This window comes from Marmota flaviventris, chromosome 1 (assembly GCF_047511675.1).
Source record: "Marmota flaviventris isolate mMarFla1 chromosome 1, mMarFla1.hap1, whole genome shotgun sequence".
Classification (NCBI taxonomy): Eukaryota; Metazoa; Chordata; class Mammalia; order Rodentia; family Sciuridae; genus Marmota; species Marmota flaviventris.
The window spans coordinates 7,789,822-7,795,821 of NC_092498.1; positions in this window are offsets into that span (position 1 = coordinate 7,789,822).

The following is a 6,000-nucleotide window of genomic DNA, read 5'->3' on the forward strand; positions in this document are numbered from 1 at the left end:
ATTCACTCTTCTAGTATTTATTAAGTGAGTCACTGATGAAACAGTTGAATAAAATGGTCCCTGTCCTCAGCAAATCTTCTATAAGGTCCACAGACCAGCGGGCAAGTTAAGAGATGTGCATAGAAACTTCAATCAACCTTACCCATTAGGATGGTTCTTATAAACAAGCAAACACAGAACACAACACATGTTGGTGAGGATGTGGAGAAACTGGAACCCTTGTGCACTATTGTTGGGAATGTCAATTCGTGTAGCCACTGTGGAAACCAACATGGCTATTCCTTAAATTAAAAGTAGTCACCGGGCATGGTGGCATTAGTCCCAACTATTTGGAGGCTGAGACAGGAGGATTGCTTGAGCCCAGGAATTCAAGGTCAGCCTAGCAACGTAGCAAGACCTTGATCCAGCAATTTCATTTCTGAATGAAATTCCAAAAGAGTTGAAGGCAGAGATACGAACAGATACCCATGTTCATAGCAGCGTGATTCACCCTAACCAAAAGCTGGAGGCACCCACATGTCCTCCACAGATTAATGGATGAAGAAAACAGGCCACATGCACACAGTGGAATATCATTGACACGTGCCTCAGAGTGGATGAGGACATGACGCTAAGTGAAATAAGTCAGTTCCAAAAGGTCAGATACCACACATTTCCACTCATCTGAGGTCCCCTCAGGAGTTGAGTTCATAGAGACAGAAAGGAAGACAGGCTTGTTAGGAGCCAGTTTTTCAGGATGAAAGTTTCTAGAAAATGTTTTTACAACAATGGGAATATACTTAATACTATTGGACTTTCTTAGAATGGTGAAGATGATGAATATGTCATGTGTATTTCACTAGTTTTTAAAAATTTAGATATAATTATTTAAATTACAACACAATTCTAGTAGAAAACTGAAGGCTCGCCCTAACAGAGGATGTGCTGTGTGAAATCCCGCCAGAGCCCTCTTCATGTTATGCTGTCACTATGCTCCAAGGAGCCCGGTCACTGAAGGCACCTCCTGCTTCACGCAGGCTTGGGAGCAGGACCCTGCAAGGAGTTCCCTGTGTCAGTGCCCTCCCTTGGACAGCCAGCAGGTAAGTCCCACACGGGCCCACTCAACACACCCCACGCTCTAGTCAAAAGAGCAGGGGTCTAGGCAGGAACTCATGTGTCTAGGGGGAGCTGGGGAAGTCCATGTTCTAAGCCAATGCTTGGTTGGCGGAGTCTCCCAGGCTTTGATAATTGCTTAAAACCACCACGTTTCCTTGGATTCTGTCTTCACCAATGTAATTAATGCCACCTCTCCTTTAGCCCCCCCCCCCCACTCTCCTCTCTTTTTTGGTACTGGGGATTGAACTCAGGGACACTTGACCACTGAGCCACCTCCCCAGCCCTATTTTGTATTTTATTTAGAGACTGAGGTGCTTAGCACCTTGCTTTTGCTGAGGCTAGCTTTGAACTCGCGATCCTCCTGTCTCAGCCTCCCAAGGCTCTGGGATTACAGGCAAGCCCCTCTGGGGCTTGGATGCTCCCTCAGCCTCAAAAAAGCAGCACACAAGCTGAGAGGCAACGGCTGCATTCCAGCCCCAGGGCAGCTTTTCCCCTGTCTGTCTGGCGCTTCTCAAGGACAGTGAACTTTGCTGTGAGGCGAGAGGGGTGACCTCTCGCCTTGAGACCAGGGGTTCCCAACCTGGGTCTTGGGAGGAACTGCAAAAGGCGCAGGTAATGCCTTGTGTCTTGTAGACCATCTCTGTGGCCTCTAAATGCACATGTGTGTTTTACTGGGAAGAAGATCCATGGCCCTGTCCCTTGAGGGTGCCTGCTGGGAGGCTGGGGACTGGGGGCTGGCAGCTGCTGCACAAATTCAGAAATTCACCCAAATCTACCTGCCTCTGCTTCCCCACGTCCTCCCTCAATGCCATGGGCATTCAGCGGGACCCCAGAGTCCCCAGACAGTGGATTCTGATAATTCTTGACTGGTCAATAATTATTTTTCCAGGGACCAATTCCTGGAGCGTCCCACTCTTCCAAAGCCTGGAGTTGTAAAGGCGTCCTCTGTGTGCCCCCCCATCCCGCCTGCCCCCAACTCCCCTGCCTGAGATGCTCCGTTTGATGGAGGAGGAGGATGGCTCTGCCTCGTTCCTCTCCTTACACAGAATCCCTCCCAGGAGGGGTCTGCATATTCTTCAACAATGTTCTTCAAGCCACTGTCTCAGGATTTTATTTGTTTGTTTGTTTTTAAACAAGGACAGTGGTGACTGTGACAGGGTCTATTGCCAGCTGGTGGCCAAGAATCGAGTGCCACAGGAGCCACCGTGCTCAGAATCCCCCACTCAGGTTCATGCCTAGCAGCACGAGCAGGTGCACAGCTTTCTGGAGCGGTTCTGTCCCTTTCCAGTGAGGCCCCGGCTCTCGCCCAGTTGTGCGGCTGGACTTTCTGTGGAGATGGAAGGAGAGAAGGAGAAGAAAGCCGAGCGCTGGGGAAGCGGGCGGGGAGGAGCCAGGGATGGCAGAGCAGAAAACCCAGACACACACCAGCGCTGTCTGTTTGAGTGGCTTTTATTCCAGAGATGGAGTGTGGCAAGTATGGTGAATAAGTGTGAGCCTGGGGTTGTTAAAGTCACCCTCTGAAAAGCACAGCTTGCAGGGAACAGGGACCCCTTGTTTTCTGACAATGGCCTGCTGAGGCCCTGGGCTGACGGGAAGGGCTGACGGGAAGCAGTGCCAGGGCCTGCCTTTCACCTCAGGAGGCTGCGAGGGACTCGGGAGAGTGCTTTGAGCTGCTTCTGCTCACAGTGGGGTCAAGAGAGGGGCCTTATCTGTGCCACAGTCATGTGCCCAGGGGCAGGCAGTTCAGGTCCCATCCCAGGGGCTCTCACAGGGCATGGGCAGCCAGGCTGGCTCCATTTTGTCCTTCTTTCTTCCCCATTCCAAGAATCCCACTACTCACCACCTGCTTGGGCCCTCAAAGGGGCCACTGGTGTAGTCCCTTGATTAGGAATAAACTGATTTCTACACCAAGCCCCTGAAAAACCTGTACACTAGTTAGTGAATCTGAATCAATGTTTATTCACCCAGTTGTTCACTCATTCCCCAAATTCTTATTGAGTCTTCTGAAGAGGGAGCTAGGGTGCGAGGCACAGGGACACATGGGTGAGAGGAACTCAGGGAACAGGAAACAGAAAAGTGGGTGGATGAGGCAACTGGTGGTAGGATGGAGGAAGGTGGGGACTTTGCCTTGAGGGAGGGGAGGGTGTGTTTTGCCAAAGGTAGTGGCTTGGTGTAGGGAAATGGGGTGGGGGAAGCAGAGAATTGGGCCCTGGAAACTGGAGTTCCTCCCAAGGATCAATTTCCTCTCTGGCCTGGAGAGCAAGTCCCTGGATGTCCCAATCAGCACAATTTTGGGACCTCCAGGGACCACGCCCAGGAGACAGCCCAGGCTGCTGTGAATCTATGTGGCAGGTGCCTATGTGACCCTCTCCACAAGCACATCTGCTCCAGCTGTTCTGGTCTCTAGAACACTGGTTTCACACTCACACATGGCAGCAGGAGCCACAAACCAAGCCACTGAGCAAACATTATTCAGATATGAGGCAAAGGGGTCAAGTGAGCAGTGTGGAGTCTGCCCATGTTATCCAGATGTTTGCTGTGATTCTCCACCTCCTGTGACCATGTCTGTAAGTTGAAATCACCATGTAATTTGGACGAGGGATCATCTGGTGAGGTATTCCAGGGACTTGGATTATTTTATACATATATGTGTGTATGAAATATACATATTCATACCTAATCAGGAACTTTTGAGAGATAGCACCCTTGTTAATTCTTGCTTTGCTCCAATGACCAGTCTCATTTTTTAGGGAAGGACTGTGGTGGATTTATTTTATGAAAAACTGTTATTACACACACACACACACACACACACACACACACACACACACACACACACATATATATATATATATATATATATATATATATATATATAGAACATGGTCAAAGGAAGCTGTGAGCAGTTTCCCCGTTTTATCCCACACAATAGTTCCCACCCTTAAACTCCTCTAAATGAAGAAGCTAGTCTAAGAGGTGTTGATTGACAAGAATTTGAACAATAGATACAGAAGAGCTTATCCTCAGAGGAGATATCATGAAAACTCTTCCTCTCTTCTGAGCAGGTGAGCAAAGGCTACATTTGCAGGCCCCCTGGGCAGCCCTCCCCTTTCCCAGGCCAACTCGGAGAGGCTTAACACTTAACAGGGATGCCCCACCAGCTCAATCTCTGCCTGCACAAAGGGCTAAGAAAGAGGAGGTACACTCCAATCCCCAAACCGTAGGAAACCGACTAGCATTTAAGCTGAATACAAATGAAAGGATCGGATCTGCCAGATACCATTTCTGGTGATTACAATGAAAATGAACGGTGTCCTAGTATTCTTATATAAGAATGCTCCCCCCCCCACCCTCAAAGTGAATCTGTTGTAAAGATAGCTTTTTAATCAAAGACAAATCAAAGGGTAAAAAGCCAGTCAAATTTAGCAGTGGGGGGTTGTATATCAACTTTAGTGACACTAATGTTAATAAGTTCTGATAACCCACTACCATCGGACCAGCCAGGAGAAGCCCTTTCACTTTCATTATATAAATCTCTGAAGTAGCTACTCTAAATAACTTAGGATGAGCTGTTTTAATACTATTCAGAAAAGTCTGAAGTTATATAAACCCTACCACATAATGCTGTAAAAAGCAATACAACTTCCTGATTCTTTTCCTTGGATTTTAAATAACTTAACACACATTGATATTCAAAAATGAATGTTGTTGCATGATGGGAAATAGAAACAAATTACCAAACAGAAGGCTTGTGTCCTTCACAAATACCTTAAGACATTCGTGACCCACATGCACAAAATGAACATATTTGTGCCAAATGCTCTGTGATAGAAATATTAAACGTTTCATATCAACAAAATAACTTTTATTTATTTTTTTACCGTCTTCCTGCCTATGATCTGAAGAATGTCTTCTAGACCCAAGGTGGCAGCAGATGGCAGTAAGACACAGAGGATCCACAATCCACCCACTTTCTACACAAGCTTCTGCTTGGGACTCTTCGCTGGACATACATTTGTGATCATAGGGATCATTTTTCAAACTTTTCCTTCATTTCCTAAAAATCCCTAATAGTTACAATAAGCCAGACAGTTATGCCAAGTTTAATATGACCAGATCCTTCACCTTCCAGACAGACTGCTGCTGATATACAAAAGTTGCCCTAGAATGCCCAAAACAGTCTCTTTGGAAGCCAAATCCCACTCAATAAACACCCTCGCCAAATTCCAGGTAAGCAATCCCACACTAACCAGAAAATAAGGAATGGAAAGGACTAGAAATGTGGCCAAGACATCATAGTTATTACTAGCTTCACTTGTAAAGTCTTAATTTTCCTGTTTTAAATCATCTGTATTTAAAAATACTAAATGTAATGGCAAGTTTTAAATGACAGAAGCAAATGTGTGTCCATGATTAGGATTCATTGGGACAAAGGAGAAAACACTTTCTATGGGGTAACATTTGCCAACATCATACGCAGTGAGCTTAACTAGTTGTGGGAAGTGTTTTAAAGTAATTGGAATGAGAATCATGACTGCTGTGACCTGGGCTTAGAGAAGGGAAGGGCTGAGCTTTCTGGGGAAAGAGTGAAGAAGAGAGAGAAGACAGTCTCTTACCGTCAGCTTTACAGTTTCTTAGGAGTGATTAGGACCACCTGCCAAGATAGACTAGCTGGGATTTCCTGGAAGCCTGGCCAGTCTAAACTTATTTCCACTTCTCCCACATTTCTTGGATTCTTCCCTTCATTAGGATGAGAGACCATTCAGGTCTCACATGCCTCTTTTATTAAAACATAAGAACCCAGTTTCTGCTTACCACGAGCACATGCATTTGTCAGATTCCTTCTCTAAGTCCAATAAAATCAGAGCGAAATATTAAAAAGGGAGTGAAAAGAAAGAAGACACA